Source organism: Schistocerca nitens, chromosome 3 (genome assembly GCF_023898315.1).
Source record: "Schistocerca nitens isolate TAMUIC-IGC-003100 chromosome 3, iqSchNite1.1, whole genome shotgun sequence".
In the NCBI taxonomy this organism is placed as follows: domain Eukaryota; kingdom Metazoa; phylum Arthropoda; class Insecta; order Orthoptera; family Acrididae; genus Schistocerca; species Schistocerca nitens.
Window position 1 is genome coordinate 630,877,595 of NC_064616.1, and position 17,505 is coordinate 630,895,099.

The following is a 17,505-nucleotide window of genomic DNA, read 5'->3' on the forward strand; positions in this document are numbered from 1 at the left end:
AATCAGTAAACACTTCGAAGCCATCTGCCTAGAAACTCTGTGACCATAATGTAGGTGAAACGGAGGACGACACTGAAAAGGTCTAAATACTAAACGTCTGTTTCCAAAACTGTTTCAGATACAAAGATCCCACTGTAGTGCCTATTTTAAATCATCACTCGAACGACACAATGGCTGATATCGAAATAAGTGTCCATGGGATAGAAAAGCAACAGAAATTACTCAAAGGAGGGATGGCCACTGGACCTAACTGGATACAAGTACGATTCTACATAGTGTGCGCGAAAGACCTTACCCTTCTACTTGCAGCAGTAGATCTCTATAGAAGCGAAGTATTCCTAATTATTGGCAAAAAGCACAGGTTATTCCCGTTTTCAAGAAGGGTCGTCGAACAGACGCACGAAACTAAAGTCCTATATCTGTGACGAATGTCTGTTAAACAATTTTGGAACGTGTTGCATGCTCGCGTATTATGACATTTCCGGAGACCGAAAACCTCCTCTGTGGGAACCGATATGGATTCCAAAAACAAAGATCGCATGAAACCCAGTTCACTCTGTTCGCCCACGAAACCCAGGAAGCAATAGATACTGGTAGATACCGTATTCCTTGACTTCCGGAAGGCATTCGATACAGTTCCGCACTGCAGCCTAACGAAAATGTACGAGCATATGGAATATCAGAGCAACTGTGTGAATGTATTGAAGAGTTTCTAGCAAACAGAATACAGCATGTTATTCTGAAGGGTAAGACGTCTTCAGAGGTAAAAGTAACTTCGGGTGTCCCATAGAGGAGTGTTATAGGATATGAGGCTTTTAGTGGATGATGCTGTTATATACAGAGAAGTCGCGCCGCTAGAAAATTGTAGTGAAATGCAGGAATACCAGCAAACTATCGACGTTTGGTGTAGGATGTGGTAATTGACGCTCAACATAAACAAATATAAATTATTTCGAATACATAGACAGAAAGGCCCCTTACTGTAAGATCACACTGTTTCAGAAAAATCAATGGAACGAGTTAGTTCCATAAAATGGAACCTGTATATGGAGGAATTTGAAGTGAACGAACACTTAATATTAATCTCTAATAAGTCTGATGCCAGCCTGAGATTCACTGGAAGAATTCTCAGAAAATTTAATCCATCAACAAAGGAAGTAGCTTACAAAACAGTCGTTCGATCAGTACTTGAATATTGCTCGTCAGTATAGAATCCATTCCAGACAGGTCTGATAGAAGAAATAGAAAAGATCCAAAGAAGAGCAGCACGTTTCGCTACAAGTTCATTTAGTAAGCACGAGTCAGAGAGATGATCAACGAACACCAGTGGCAGACGTTGCAAGAAAGGCGTTCTGCATCACTGTGTCAACAAATATTTTGCTTCCTCTTGCGTATATCTCGCGAAAAGTCCATGATGATAAAATGAGAGAAAATGAAATGATCGTGTGGCATTGATGGTCGGTAGGTCCCCCATCCGAGGAAGTTCGGCCGCCGGGTTGCAAGTCTTATTGCAGTTGACGCCACACTGAGGACAACACAACAGCCAGTCCACAAGCGGAGAAAAATCTCTAACCCGGCCGGGAATCGAACCCGGGCCCGTTGAATGGTAGACAAACCCGTTACCACTTTTTTTGTTGATCTCATTTTATTCGTCAATGTTCGCTGTATTTCTTCGGGGCGGACGTCCCATTATACCCGTTCTAGTTCATCGATGATCTATTCACTCAGTTTTTTTAAATTTATTTTTGTTTTTTTTTTTTTATTGCAGATGGCATCTATCCCTCTGACCGAGCACTCTGAGGTACCGTGCCGTCGGTACTCAGCCAAGCAGGTGAGATGCTAGCTCATACAGAGGCTCACCGGCAATCGTTCCACCAGCGAACTATCCGCGAGTGGAACAGAATAGGGGGGAAGTGACAGTGGTACACAAAGCACCCTCCGTCACACACAGTAAGGTGGCCTGCAGAGTATAGATATAGATGTAGGCGTCATACCCACATTCTTTCATGGCCTCAGTCCATCAATAAGAACCTCTTTGTTGGCGTGATGATGACAAAGACAAAACACAATTAAATTTTATTAGTGATAGCAGCGTCTTCTGCAAATAGTCTACAGTTATTGCTTACATTGTTCGTCGGTAAATCAGATCGTAATTCGTGGTTGTCAAATCTTACTACTGCCTGTCATTCATTATCTGTCGAACATAAAACATTCGCTCCGCCAATCAACAGATAAATAACTTCACGAGTTATTTTTCAGAATGTCGAAAAAAACGATAATTTCTTCGCTAGATGGCAATCGGGCACTGTACTGGATATCTTCTAAACAACAGACGCAGGAAAGCCACTAAATATTCCACCTGTAGTTTTCATGAGATTAAGACATGTCTCCTGTGTTTTAAATTGCATGCTTCTAGATTCACAGCGAGCACAATAATGACGTTTATTTTGTGGCATTGTACTGCAGAAAGTACCTGTTTTGTATGAAGGGAACAATGTTAACAGTGAGTAATTGAAAGCAAGTTGTGCATTTAAATCCTCTACTCGTGAGTAATTTCCACAAAATATCTCTACTCAACTTCTCATCATGCTCGCTTCCGTGAATGGTAAACGTTGCCATAAAGTGCGTATTACTGAACGACATGGCACAGTGGCAAGGCAGTGGGAGTATGGTGGTGTAAATCCCCGAGCGGCCATCTAGATTTACGTTTTCAGTTATTTGCATAACTCTATTAACGTAAATGCCGGGACGGTTCCTTTGAAAGGGCACAGCCGACTTCTCTCCGCAATCCGACCTTGTGCTCCGTCTCTAATAAAATCGTCGCCGGCGAGACTTTAAACCTTAATCTTCCTTCCTTCCTACATTGGAAGACCGTATCGCTTGCACTTCTAACAAATAAATGCAATGGTTTCGTATGTTTTTGTACATCACGGGAGCTAAGTTTCAAATAATAAGCTCAGTTTCTAGTATTCAAATTAAAATGATATAGTATGGACTTTCAGTTTTTTGGGGAACACCATTCTTCTCTTGTTCATTGAAGACTGAAAGCAATTATCTTAGCCACTCGCATGAACTTCAACGAGCATCCCGAGGTCTGTGATTCGCGTCATAAGTTCCTTTTCTGGAGATCAAGTATGTTGAATGAAAGCTTAGTATTATGTGGTTCCGGTTTTGAGAGGAAAGACATTGCGCTCTGATTCATTAAAGAGCAAAATCAATTAACTTTAGTCATTCGTGTAAGGTTAATTTGCGGCGAAAGGCAATGCAGGGTAAGCTAAGATGCAGTAAAGCGTTGTACACTTCAGTAATTTCTTCATATCTCATCTAGAAGTGACATTTAAAGACTTCCCTAAGGATTTATTACCATCTATGTTCTAATATGCATTCTAGCAGGCCAAAAGCTCTCGAGGAGGATGACACACATCTCCCATAAGCCGAATCAAATAAGAATTGAGTTAAGCCCTTAAGGACCTCAGAATCGAGGGCCTTCAAAATGGAACCAAAAAAGGAAAAAAAGAACGCTCTATGCTGTTCCCTTTTACCACTTACAAGCAGTTCTTTGTTCCAGGAAAATGCTTTAGGGCGAGCTATAGTGAAGGTAATTCTGTTACAAATGCAATAGGAGCCTTTAGTACTTTACGTAGCCTTCAGTTCACCCCTCTTTTGATGTGGTTGCCGAAAGAATATCTCAGTACCTATTGCCGCTCGAAGGGTGTAGATTTTTCTGATACTTTTTAACGCTTCTGCCTCTGTAGTCATCAGTCGAAAGGCGACTGGGCGGCGCATCCACTTCAAAGTCGTCTTAAAGCGCAGTCAAATACTTTTGGAGGAATAATTGATGAACATGGAAAATAATCGTACTATGATCACCACTAAAAATATCAGTCGGTGAAATTTCCGTAAGCGGTGGTTTGTTAGAAAACGTTTGTGATCTGTTACTCTACAGTTCTACTTTCAATTAGCTACGAGGTAGCGTGTATTCGATCAGAAATTGCGTTGTACTCCATGTTTATTAAAAAGTTTGTCAGCAATAATTCTGAGTGTGCGCATATGTTTCGTGCCTTATGAATGGCTATTTTTCATTAAGTTACCGCACAAAGTACACGTAACACTCATCATTACAGTTTCATCGACAAATATTTCAAACCGTGGCAGGACAGTTCCTTGAGAGATGGTACCCATATATATTATAGAGATGGATGTCCATTCGTGTGTATGTATGTATGTTGCACATTTCATCCTAAACCATTGTACCGATTTCAACCAAACTTTGCATATATATCACTTGCTCTCTGAAAAGAATCGTTGTTGTGGTAAGAATCATCTACCTATCAAAGGAGAGGGTGTGAAACAGCAATGTAGCTCACAACGCGCGAATACCCATACTTCACTCACCCAGTATTTCAGAATGAGAGCATTTATTGACTTGCAACAAACTTCACACATAATCTCAAAACTTTACCCATACTTCACTCACCCAGTATTTCAGAATGAGAGCATTTATTGACTTGCAACAAACTTCACACATAATCTCAAAACTTTACAAAACTGTTTATCGCTTACAACGCCCATAAAATGATGAAAGGAATTAAAATTATCGCTTACTACATTCTTTTGCGGTTCACGAAAAACTCTCAAATAAAGTATGACGTTCTAATTCATTACTTCTAACTCTACTCGTGATACAGATAGTATCCAAATATGCCACTGAATGTACCTACAAAAGTACGTTATTGTACGGGACACAGTTCATGAGGTATGACATCAAATACCGAGATGCGTGAAAAACTGCCGCATCATGCAAGACGTTTTAATTTCTTACTTCTTTACTACTAACTCTACGCACAACATATTTCTCACACTGTAGCCTCATAAACCACTAGACACACCGGAAAATTCTATTATTGTAGGACAGATAGTTCAGGAGATACGATGTCATGAACATTGAGCTGTGTGAAAATGAAACTGCAGAGTGAAATTCGCTAGAGATACAGGTGAAATATGTGTACAAATTCGTGTGAAATATGGCAAATATATGTGAAATACCCTGTATGATCAACAGTATCCGGACACCTCCAAAACATACGTTTTTCATATTAGGTGCATTGTGCTGCCACCTACTGCCAGGTACTCCATACTCCATATCAGCGAGCTCAATAGTAATTACACATCATGAGAGAGCAGAATGGGGCGCTCCGCGGAACTCACGGACTTCGAACGAGGTCATGTGATTGGGTGCCACTTGTGTCATACGTCTGTACGCGACATTTCCACACTCCTAAACATACCTATGTCCACTGTTTCCGATGTGATAGTGAAGTGGAAACGTGAAGGGACACGTACAGCACAGAATCGTACAGGCCGACCTCGTCTGTTGACTGACAGAGACCGCCGACAGTTGAAGAGGGTCGTAATGTGTAATAGGTAGACATCTATCCAGACCATCACACAGGAATTCCAAACTGCATCAGGATACAGTGCAAGTACTATGACAGTTAGGCGGGAGGTGAGAAAACTTGGATTTCATGGTCGAGCGGCTGCTCATTAGCCACACATCACGCCGGTAAATGCCAAACGACGCCTCGCTTGGCAAACATTGGACGACTGAACAGTGGAAAAACGTTGTGTGGAGTGACGAATCACGGTACACAATGTGGAGATCCGATGGCAGGGTGTGGGTATGGCGAATGCCCGGTGAACGCCATCTGCCAGAGTGTGTAGTGCCAACAGTAAATTTCGGAGACGGTGGTGTTATGCTGTGGTCGTGTTTTTCATGGAGGGGCTTGCACCTCTTGTTGTTTTGCGTAGCACTATCACAACACAGGCCTGTATTGATGTTTTAAGCACCTTCTTGCTTCCCACTGTTGAAGAGCAATTCGGGACTGGCGTTTGCATCTTTCAACACGACCGAACACCTATTCATAATGTACGGCCTGTGGCGGAGTGTTTACACAACAATAACATACCTGTAATGGACTGACCTGCACAGATTCCTGACCTGAATCCTATAGAACACCTTTGGGATGTTTTGGAACGTTGACTTCGTGCCAGGCCTCACCGATCGACTTCAATACCTCTCCTCAGTGCAGCACTCCGTAAAGAATGGGATGCCGTTCCCCAAGAAACCTTCCAGCACCTGACTGAACGTATGCCTGCGAGAGTGAAAGCTGTCATGAAGGTTAAGGGTGGGCCAATACCATATTGAATTCCAGCATTACCGCTGGAGGGCGCCATGAATCTGTAAGTCATTTTCAGCCAAGTGTATATTTGACGTGCGTGCATACAGGCAAAGCCAAGGTTAAAAAGTTCAGCTTAAGCTCCTGGAAAGATTTCAACCAAACTTGGTACCCATACCAGTTACAATCTGATAAGAAATACTGTGAGGGTAAGAACCACTTGCCTCCTATTGGCGTGGGGGTGGTAATGTGGAGAGAAGTGGGGAGGAGGTGATTGACAGATAGAGAGTGGGAAAACAGGACATGGAGACAGATAGGGAGGAGGAGGAAATGGACAGAGAGAGGGGAGGGGAAATGGACAGGGGGAGTGGAAAATAGGAGATAAACAGAGAAAGGATAAAGAAGGAGATGGACAAGGACAGGGGGAGGACGAGATGGAAAGAGAGAGGGGCGAGGGAAGAAATAAACAGCAAAAGAGGGGGAGGGGAATGGACAGAGAGAAGGAAGAGGAGAAGAGTGTCAAAAAGAGGGGGAGGAGGAGGTGAAGTGCGAGAGAGGGGAGGAGATGACAGTGGGAGTATAGGGAGAAGATTGGCAAAGAGGGGGTGGGAGAGGATGGACAGAGAGAGAGCGGAAGAGGAGATTAACAAAGGAGGGAGAGGACGAGATTGTATAGATGGAGGAGCAGGAGATTAATACAGGGGAAAGGAGAAAAACACACGGAGGGTGTAGGTAGGAGAAGATGGACAGAGAGAGGGGGGGAAACAGATGGATAGAGAGAGGGATAGGCGGAGAAGGACACAGAGAAGGATAGGAGGAGATGGACAGTCAGTGGAGTGGGGCAGGAAGAGATGGGTAGAGAGCAGGGGATGGAGGAGGCGGACAGAAAGACGGTTTGGAGGAGATGGACAAGAAGTGGAGAGAAGGTGATGGACTGAAAGGGCAGGAGGGGAGGGGGCAGGAGGACATGGACTAATAGGGGATTGGAGTAAATGCATACCCGAGCAGCGCCGGGTACTGATCTTGATCTTGTCATTAGCTAATGCAAAAGCTTCGTTGCTTTCTAAAAGGAGAATTTTAAAAATATTAGTAGGTGTTTCCTATCCACTTTCAACTCACACGTAATCTGCCATCCTATAAACACTTTATATAGCTAAAACGTGGCATAAGTAACAAATGTAACACTGAAGTAAATCTGTCTTTCTCTGTATGCAACCGAGAAACGTTGTGCTTAAGTTACAGTTCCACCTGTCGAAGGAGTGGTCTCCAAATCCCTGATCGTCAATCCAGATTAAGGGTTTACATTGTTTCCCAGGATTACTTGCTCTAAAATTAATTTTTATCGGACACGGCCTTCCGGCAGCCTTGTGCAAGTTGAGCTTGTGTACAGTCAATGATGAATTTAATCCTCAGTATGAATATCATTTTTAAGTTTTACTTTGTTTATAATAAACAGAGTTTCAGAACAAAAACAGTCTCAGTTGCAAAATTATTTAATGTCAATGACGCGTTTCGCCATTTTGGGGAATCATCAGATTGTGTACAAAAAGAAGAAACCAAACAATTTGATACAAATAGAGGAAAAGGGCATGGTCCCATCTTGCACGGCTACGCAGACTACGTTAACTACAAGTAATAAAAACTTACCTAAAATAGCTGGATACGTGAGCCATCAGTCATAAAACCACATATAATGTAAACAATAAAAATAGCTGGGTACGTAACCCATCAGTCACAAAACCACGTAAAATGTGAAACCAAGGTAGCCGGATACATAATCCACCAGTCATGAGACACCTAAACCATGAAGTGGACCTAGTGAAAAAGAGAGAAACAGCCAGCATAACACCAAGAAAGCAGAAATATTTGGCCGAAAAATTTTCCACAGTCATCGTATGTTACACTGAGCACACCAGCCGGCACCGCTGTGGCAGTACAAGATAGGGCCACGCTTACTAAACCGCGGCACAAGCCGTATACGGCACAATGTCTAGATCTGCCGCGCACACAAACATTACTACGACAAATTGGTTCTATCTTGTACCGCAACAGCGAGGCCGACTGGTGTGCTCAAGATAACATATGATGACTGTGAAAACTTTTTCCACCACATATTTCTACTTTCTCAGTGTTATTCTGTCTATCTTTCTTCTTTCACTAGGTCCACTTCATGGTTTAGGTTATCATGACGCATGTATTATGTATCCGGTTACATTGGTTTTAAATTACACGTGGTTTTATGACTGATGGGTCACGCATCCAATTACTTTTACATTATATGTGGTTTTATGACTGATGGTCGCGTATCCAGCTATTTTAGGTAAGTTTTTACTACTTTTAGTTCACGTTGTCTGCGTAGCCATGCAAGATAGGACCATGCCCTTTTCCTCCATTTGTATCTAATTATTTGGTTTCTTCTTTCTGTAGACAATCTGATGATTCCCCAAAATGGCGAAACGCGTCATGGACATTAAATAATTTCGCAACCGAAACTGTTTTTGTTCTGAAATACTTCTAAACCGGTTGCTGTAACAGCCTGCCGCGATGGAATGGGGAACACTCTAACATAAAATATACTTGCATGTTTTTCTTCTCGAATACGTGAGTAATCCATGTTGAGAGAATTTCACACCCATATCTGCATATCTTCAAACAACTATGAAGATCAAGGAGTTTGCTGCAGAATCGGTAATGTGTGTGTTTATAAACAGTGCACAACTCTGAGTCAAATGGAGGATATCACTCGTGGAAATTATGGTGTATTCATTGTACTCGAAAAATTGTGATCATGGCCTCTAAGTTTTATATATTCTTGCTGTATACACCTATAACATTTTCTAGTACACGCTAACAAATTTTCCAGAAGAGCCAAAACGCATGCATGATACCGGTAAAGAAATCTCACTTCCTGAGCGTACGAATAGGAACTTTGAACACAGTCTTGCATTGAACTGAAAGCTGAGCTAAGTTTTTGAAAATGCTGACAACACAATTTGCTTTGTGGCGAATAATCATTTGGGCGTGTCATATTATTAACTAAATTAAAGTCCTCCAATTGAGCTCCATCCAGACTGACTTCCGGTGCCAATAATTCCAGTTTACAATCGAAAGCTAACACAGAAAAATTACGTCAGTGATATCAAGAAATATTGAAGGCCCTTTGAGTATACATACTTTTTTTTTACGATACACATTCAAGAAAAGAAACTGCACCATTTCTCAGCGTCAACTACAATCTCACCGAAGAGTCAGGCGTCATACCAACAGGAGATGCAAGTCGCAGTGGCTTAGATTTACTTTCAGCTGCAGACAAGCATCGTCTTATTTGGAACTACACAAACGGTAAGCACTGACTCGCGTACTATCTCTCTCGTGCTATTAACATTCAGACGAAACTAACATCGCTAGCGAGAAAATATTTGTCTCTGAGGAGCACTAGTATCACCGCAGGACGTAATATAAGTGTATAGCGTGCGTAACAGCCACCGCGCCTAAGCACCTTAGCAGCAGCTGTGATTCAGTCTGCAGCTCGCATTGTGATCTTCAGATATCGAAATCCTTACTTAGAAACCGATTACTGCAAGAAATGTCCCACTTCATAAAAGGTAGAAAGTCAGTTTTCAATATCTATTATTATATCTCCATTAGATTCCTTGGGATAACGAGTATAAGTTCAAGTGAAGGGAAATCGTATGTAGCGCGTAAGATTAGGCATTAACAGCCACTCTAGCTACAGTATTCGTAGAAGAAAGATTGCAGTAATTCCGTCGGTGAATTATCATTGTTTAGCGGTTTTAGAAAGCCCTACCTATACCATGTCATGCAACACAGAGCAGAGTTTTATAACTCCTTTAACGTACAAAATTATAGGTTGGTTTGTGGGATTGAAGGGACCAGACACAAGATTATAGACGCAGCGTTTAAGCAGATACTTCGAAGATGTGTGGAGAAGTTGAAGTCACCTTTTAGAAACTATCCCAGTCTTCAGGTGAGTTTACGTCGGGAATACAGCTTTTTACTTACAGCTAAAATATTTCATTAATACTAATAGCTAAATGATGGGATGCAGTTTAGTTGAAATTTCTTAATTTGATCGTTAAAGTAAATTTTTCTTTTGTGGTTGATGCTTTACACAATTAGCTCTACTCCTTAGCTGTTACATTTTTTACGTGAAACCGCATTTTCTTCCTTCCTCCTCCCCCCTTTTCGCGCAAAAAAATCTAAAAGTTTATTCACAAACTGAGCTGCAAGGTTACCAGTATAAAAGAAACTAGGCATCAAAATCCAGCCTTCCAAGAAGGAAAATAAGTTCATCACGAACAGATAGTGTTGAAAATAACGTTGTTAATACTGAACACTAAGAAAACTTGTGACTCTTACGTAAAGAGAACTTATCGAAAGTATCACAAAATCTCGTAGGATGCTTATATGATGTTTCATTAAAAATTGTTTACAAGCAATCTGACAGTCTTTACAAACTATTACCAAATACGCTATAGTTCATATGAGTCACTACTTATCAGATAATGGTATGGTTCTTTCGCTGTAGACTTAGTAGGCTCGTTTAAGATTTTTATAGACCATACGAGAGGATAAGTACATTACATGAGTCTACAAACTAAAGAAAATAGCATAGCTGTCTAGTGTGCAATAATCAATCATTTGTGTTATACACTCCTGGAAATGGAAAAAAGAACACATTGACACCGGTGTGTCAGACCCACCATACTTGCTCCGGACACTGCGAGAGGGCTGTACAAGCAATGATCACACGCACGGCACAGCGGACACACCAGGAACCGCGGTGTTGGCCGTCGAATGGCGCTAGCTGCGCAGCATTTGTGCACCGCCGCCGTCAGTGTCAGCCAGTTTGCCGTGGCATACGGAGCTCCATCGCAGTCTTTAACACTGGTAGCATGCCGCGACAGCGTGGACGTGAACCGTATGTGCAGTTGACGGACTTTGAGCGAGGGCGTATAGTGGGCATGCGGGAGGCCGGGTGGACGTACCGCCGAATTGCTCAACACGTGGGGCGTGAGGTCTCCACAGTACATCGATGTTGTCGCCAGTGGTCGGCGGAAGGTGCACGTGCCCGTCGACCTGGGACCGGACCGCAGCGACGCACGGATGCACGCCAAGACCGTAGGATCCTACGCAGTGCCGTAGGGGACCGCACCGCCACTTCCCAGCAAATTAGGGACACTGTTGCTCCTGGGGTATCGGCGAGGACCATTCGCAACCGTCTCCATGAAGCTGGGCTACGGTCCCGCACACCGTTAGGCCGTCTTCCGCTCACGCCCCAACATCGTGCAGCCCGCCTCCAGTGGTGTCGCGACAGGCGTGAATGGAGGGACGAATGGAGACGTGTCGTCTTCAGCGATGAGAGTCGCTTCTGCCTTGGTGCCAATGATGGTCGTATGCGTGTTTGGCGCCGTGCAGGTGAGCGCCACAATCAGGACTGCATACGACCGAGGCACACAGGGCCAACACCCGGCATCATGGTGTGGGGAGCGATCTCCTACACTGGCCGTACACCACTGGTGATCGTCGAGGGGACACTGAATAGTGCACGGTACATCCAAACCGTCATCGAACCCATCGTTCTACCATTCCTAGACCGGCAAGGGAACTTGCTGTTCCAACAGGACAATGCACGTCCGCATGTATCCCGTGCCACCCAACGTGCTCTACAAGGTGTAAGTCAACTACCCTGGCCAGCAAGATCTCCGGATCTGTCCCCCATTGAGCATGTTTGGGACTGGATGAAGCGTCGTCTCACGCGGTCTGCACGTCCAGCACGAACGCTGGTCCAACTGAGGCGCCAGGTGGAAATGGCATGGCAAGCCGTTCCACAGGACTACATCCAGCATCTCTACGATCGTCTCCATGGGAGAATAGCAGCCTGCATTGCTGCGAAAGGTGGATATACACTGTACTAGTGCCTACATTGTGCATGCTCTGTTGCCTGTGTCTATGTGCCTGTGGTTCTGTCAGTGTGATCATGTGATGTATCTGACCCCAGGAATGTGTCATTAAAGTTTCTCCTTCCTGGGACAATGAATTCACGGTGTTCTTATTTCAATTTCCAGGAGTGTAGTATTAACCCACACTCTAGGTGTCATCAATGAAATGTTAGCAGCTGCTCTTTATGCAGAAATTACAAGAGCTTTAATGTTAGCAAACGCACAGACTTCATTTGCATCACATTTTGTAGCAAACTAGACAAGGAGTGATCGATGTTCAAGGCGCCCTCTTTTCATTTATCCGTGCAGATATTTAGAATAAGATCATTCCTAGTCGTAACGCATAACAAGTCGCATAGTTGGAACTTAATCTCAAGAAGTACCCCAAGTAAGCTGAAAAAAATGCATAGTTTCAATTTTTCTGTAAACAACAAACGTGTAAGCCTGAAACATAGAATCTTTTTCCACTGTCAACAGTTATATATTTTCCAGAATCATATTTAAAGTAATAAGATATGCTTGATTTGAAACGACAGTTTGTACAACAAAATTAAACTTCTATTTCTTATTACTTTGTTATTGTTTCTTTATTGCAAATTGCTGTCTCCTTCTTTAAGTATTCTCGGAGATGCTAAAAGTTGAACGACCGTATCGGTCAGAGGAAGTGCAGTAACTGAATTTACAAAATCCGCCGCTTGACATGTCAGTCACGTGCGCGCTCTCGGCCGCTGATCTTTATCTCATACGTGCGCCGCTTCGGATTTGACGCCACCTACACAAACAAGAAACAGTGCCCATATTTTCCGAGTTCTCTAATATACTGCAGGTTTTAATAATAAACATATTCGTGGTACTTCAAGTAAAAATTCTGTGAGTGATGACGTACTGTGAAAAAATAATGTTGAAATCAATGGTTATCATTAATTCGGTAACCAGCAGTTAATAACGATGGCAGCGCACTGCTTTATAACGCGTATTAATATGCAGATAAAATAAATGTTACGTGGAATATTTTTGGAAATGTTAGTAAAATGTTACTATAAATCATAGAAAAGAAACAGATGCCGGCTGAACAATATGCAGAGGAACTCTGGATGTCCGTAATACAAAAGTATCCAGTAACTCAGAAAGAAACAACATTACCAGTTCTCTTTTTTAATAATAATTGTTTCTAGGTGCAAGAAAGTTTGAAACTTCAGAAGCTTACGGTATCATTCTACGCAAACACGTATGTAGGACTATGTGCGAAGAAGCATGCTTCTCACAGCTTTTCTGCTTGAATATTTGTGTATTAGATGACCACCGTTGAACAGTAGCACTGTGTTTCACATACAATGAAAACGATGACGGAAACTTTATAGTCTTACTTACGGTATCATTCTACGCAAACACGTATGTAGGACTATGTGCGAAGAAGCATGCTTCTCACAGCTTTTCTGCTTGAATATTTGTGTATTAGATGACCACCGTTGAACAGTAGCACTGTGTTTCACATACAATGAAAACGATGACGGAAACTTTATAGTCTTACTTCAGAAATGTATGGCAATCAAGTTCGAAATGCAGTCATTTATTTCAAAGGTAGACATAAAGCAGTTCGACAAGAAAAGCAAGAACTACTGAACAGTTTATTCGTAAATTACAAGGAATGTTAACACAGAATATTTATTTTCAAATGATGCTGTCGTATAACATTCTAAACAAAACTGATTACCCAAATTCCAGAAATATACGCTATCCATTGCACTATATATTCAGAAAAGATCTCAAAGAAGTCAACCAGCGACAGTTATATGCCATTCTTCCCCGCATCCATTTTCTGTATGTCTGTCTGAAATATTAAATCTAGAATGGGGAACTAACTGTAACGTTTACTTTCTTTAAATTCTTCTTCTTGCCGTTGACACAAGAAATTAATTTATTCCAGCAATAGTTAAACGTTGTGTAATAATTCTTGACTTAAATGAGTTCGGACTGTAATGAGAAACTTAAAACAGACGAATATAAAAAGTACATATATAAAGACACATATTTAATTTCAGTGGCCTTTAATTCTAATGAAGCGTGCAATACTGCTAAGATTGTTTCTGCTTGGATGTTATATGTGCCTCACATTTGGTAAGGAACTAAGGTGTGTTTGGATTTAATACATAATCAGTGCATTAAAAAGGATTTCAATAGAGTCCTGCACACTGTACACCTCATAGCTTTCATTTCCCGTCCGCAAGCTAATTTATGGCTGTCTGAAATAATCAAATGATCTCGTAAAATTTTCAGTGTGACTATGCAGTACGTCACCTGAACATATGAAGGGCCGTTTGTTCCTCTGGCCGAATGTGATTTATGTGACAAGAAGATATACTGCAGACAGTCGATGTCAGCTGTCGTAGCCACTGCTACATTCTTAGGAATATTCCGTGAAAACATGCTACAAAGCATAGTTCTTGACAGGTACAATTCCTTCTGAAATAATACACTGACAGAATATCATTCTGGTACGCAGTCTACTTGACAATTTCCTTAACCCATGGCTCACAGTATACTTATTTCACAGTCCAGAACTTCGTTTCGGTAGAACTGAATATTTTTACTTTCGTTGCTTTCGGAAAACACATCTTTTCTGCTTTTACATCTTAGATGTGGCTACAACAATGATATGCATTCGGAGTTATAACATGTCAAGTAAGTTTTAGCACTACATCATTTGTTGTTTTTCCTCTACTTAGAGATTTATTAAGATTATTTCACTTCACGCTGTCCATTTAAAGTGACAACTAATTACACCATTATATCACTTCTATATTGTGATCAAAAGCGTAGCTAATATTCTGTTTTTTATTGTAGGACCAACCAAAGCAAAATAACGATCAGGCACCTACGTAATACCTGCGTACTAATAGAACAATATGTCAAAATGTTTCCTTCTGCTTAAGGAACGGATAAAAAATCTGAGTAAATGGTATTACACGAAAACAATTAAAACTTACCGGTGTGGTGAACAACAGCATCATGAATACTTTGCAGAAGACTAACTGAAAAGAAAACTAATTAATTGGAAAGTGATCTACAGCTGATTTGTAGATATCATGATATAGATAAGTATTTTGGTTATCTCACTAGCCATCGACGCTAGGTGGTTAGAACTGTCAGAACAGCACTTTTGTTTATATTTCGAATTAGATTGCGAGTTAAGATGAAAGCAGTTAAAATCTAAAATATCAAGGTATAAATTTTTACACACACAGATAGGCGGTCACGGAAAAATCAACGTCTGTCACGCAGTTTCTAAAAATATTTCGTTGCTTCCTATATTTTAGTATACTAATATGTGGAGTGCGAACAAACATTTCCTACTTGCAAACCACTGTAAGAGTAAACAAAATAGACAGAATAGTTTACATTCGTAAATGTTAAAGATATTAAAATGTTTTTGCAGTCATATAAAAAGTTAGTTTATAGGCTAAAATAGGGCGTACTTGGCTTCTATAGTAGTTATAGCAGTTCGATGGACAGTGCTGAAAACGGAAGTTCCTACCATTTACTGGCGTTGGTAATAGACGTTCGATATTCGTCTTACCCTTCAATGAACGTGGAGTAGGGTAATATCGCTACAATCAAAAAAGGGGCTTACTAAAATTTAGAAACCTAAACGTAAAATGAAAATAGACTAAAAAAACCATTCCAACACGTACTGACTAATAAGAATAATAGAAACTGATGTTACACAATGCCGTTATTGGTGCTGTCGTGGCGCGGCGCAACATGCGCTGCGTGGCGGGTGGCCGCTCTTACCTCAGGCAGGCGCGGAGCGGCGTCGGGCGCGGATGCGAAGTCGGCGCGTCGCGGCGCCGGACTGCGGCCCCATAGCCAGGCGGCAACAAGCCGCGCATGCTCCGACCTGCCCCGCTGCCCACGCACCCATTCACTCCCTCCCCTTCCGGTTTCTCTCGCACCCATGTGAAGAACATGACTTTTTTGCTGTCGCCGCTCGGAACGCTCAGCTATTTCTGCATTTCCAAGCTCTTTTTCTGGCACTGAATGATGTAATGAAACTTGCCCTTAGCACAGCATTACACGATTCCTTACCCATACATCTACATATGTATCTACATGATGACTCTGCAATCCATAATTAAGTTCCTGGCAGAGGGTTCATTGAACCACCTTCAAGCTACTCCTCTACCGTTCCACTCTTGAACGGCCCGCGGGAAAAACGAACAAGTAAATCTTTCTTTGCATTCTCGGATTTCTCTTATTTTATCATGATAATCATTTCTCCCTGTGTTGGTGGGCGCCCACAGAATATTTTCCCAATCAGAGGCGAAAGTTGATGACTGAAATTTCACGAGAAGATTCTGCCGCAACGAGAAATGCATTGTTTTAATAATTGCCACCCCAAACCATCTCTCATCTCCATGGCACTGTCTTCCCTGTTTAGTGATAATGTGAAACAACCTGCCTTTCTTTTAACTTTTTCGACGTTCTGCGTCGGTCCCACACTGCACAGAAATACTCCAGATGAGGGTGGACAAGAGTGGTGTAAGCAGTCTCTTTTGTAGACCAGTTGCACTTTCTAAGTGTTCTGGCAATGAATCGCAGTCTTTGGTTTCCTCTATTAACGACATTATCCGTGTGATCGTTCCAGTTTATATTATTCGTAATTGTAACGCCTAAGTACTTAGATGAATATACAGCCTTTAGATTTGTGCGATTTATCGTGTAACCGAAATTTAGTGGAGTTCTTTTAGGACTCGTGTGGATTGCTTCACACATGTAGTTATTTAAAGGCAACTACCACCTTTCACACTAAACAGACATCTTTTACAAATCATTTCACAATTGGTTTTGATCATCTGACGACTTTACAAGACGGTAAATTACTGCATCATCTGCAAACAGTCTAAGAGAGCTGCTCAGATTGTGTCCTATGTCGTTTACGTAGACCAGGAACAGCAGAGGGCCTACAAACCATCCTTGGGGAACGCCAGATATTACTTCTGTTTTATTCGATGACTTTCCGTCGCTTACTGCGAACTGTCACTTTTCTGACAGGAAATCATGAGAACAGCCACACAACTGAGGCGATACTCCATAGACACGATAATTTGATGAGAACACACTTGTGAGGAACGGTGTCGAAAACCTCCTAGAAACCTAAAAATATGGAATCAATTTGACACACTCTGTCGATAGCGCTCATTATTTCGTGAAGATAAAGAGCTAGTTGCGTTTCAAAAGAACGATACTTTCTGAATCTGTGCTGACTATTTGTGAATAAAATCGTTGTCTTCGGGATAATGCATAATGTTCGAACACAGCATATGTTCCAAAATCCTACTGCAAATCGACGTTAATGAGATGGGTCT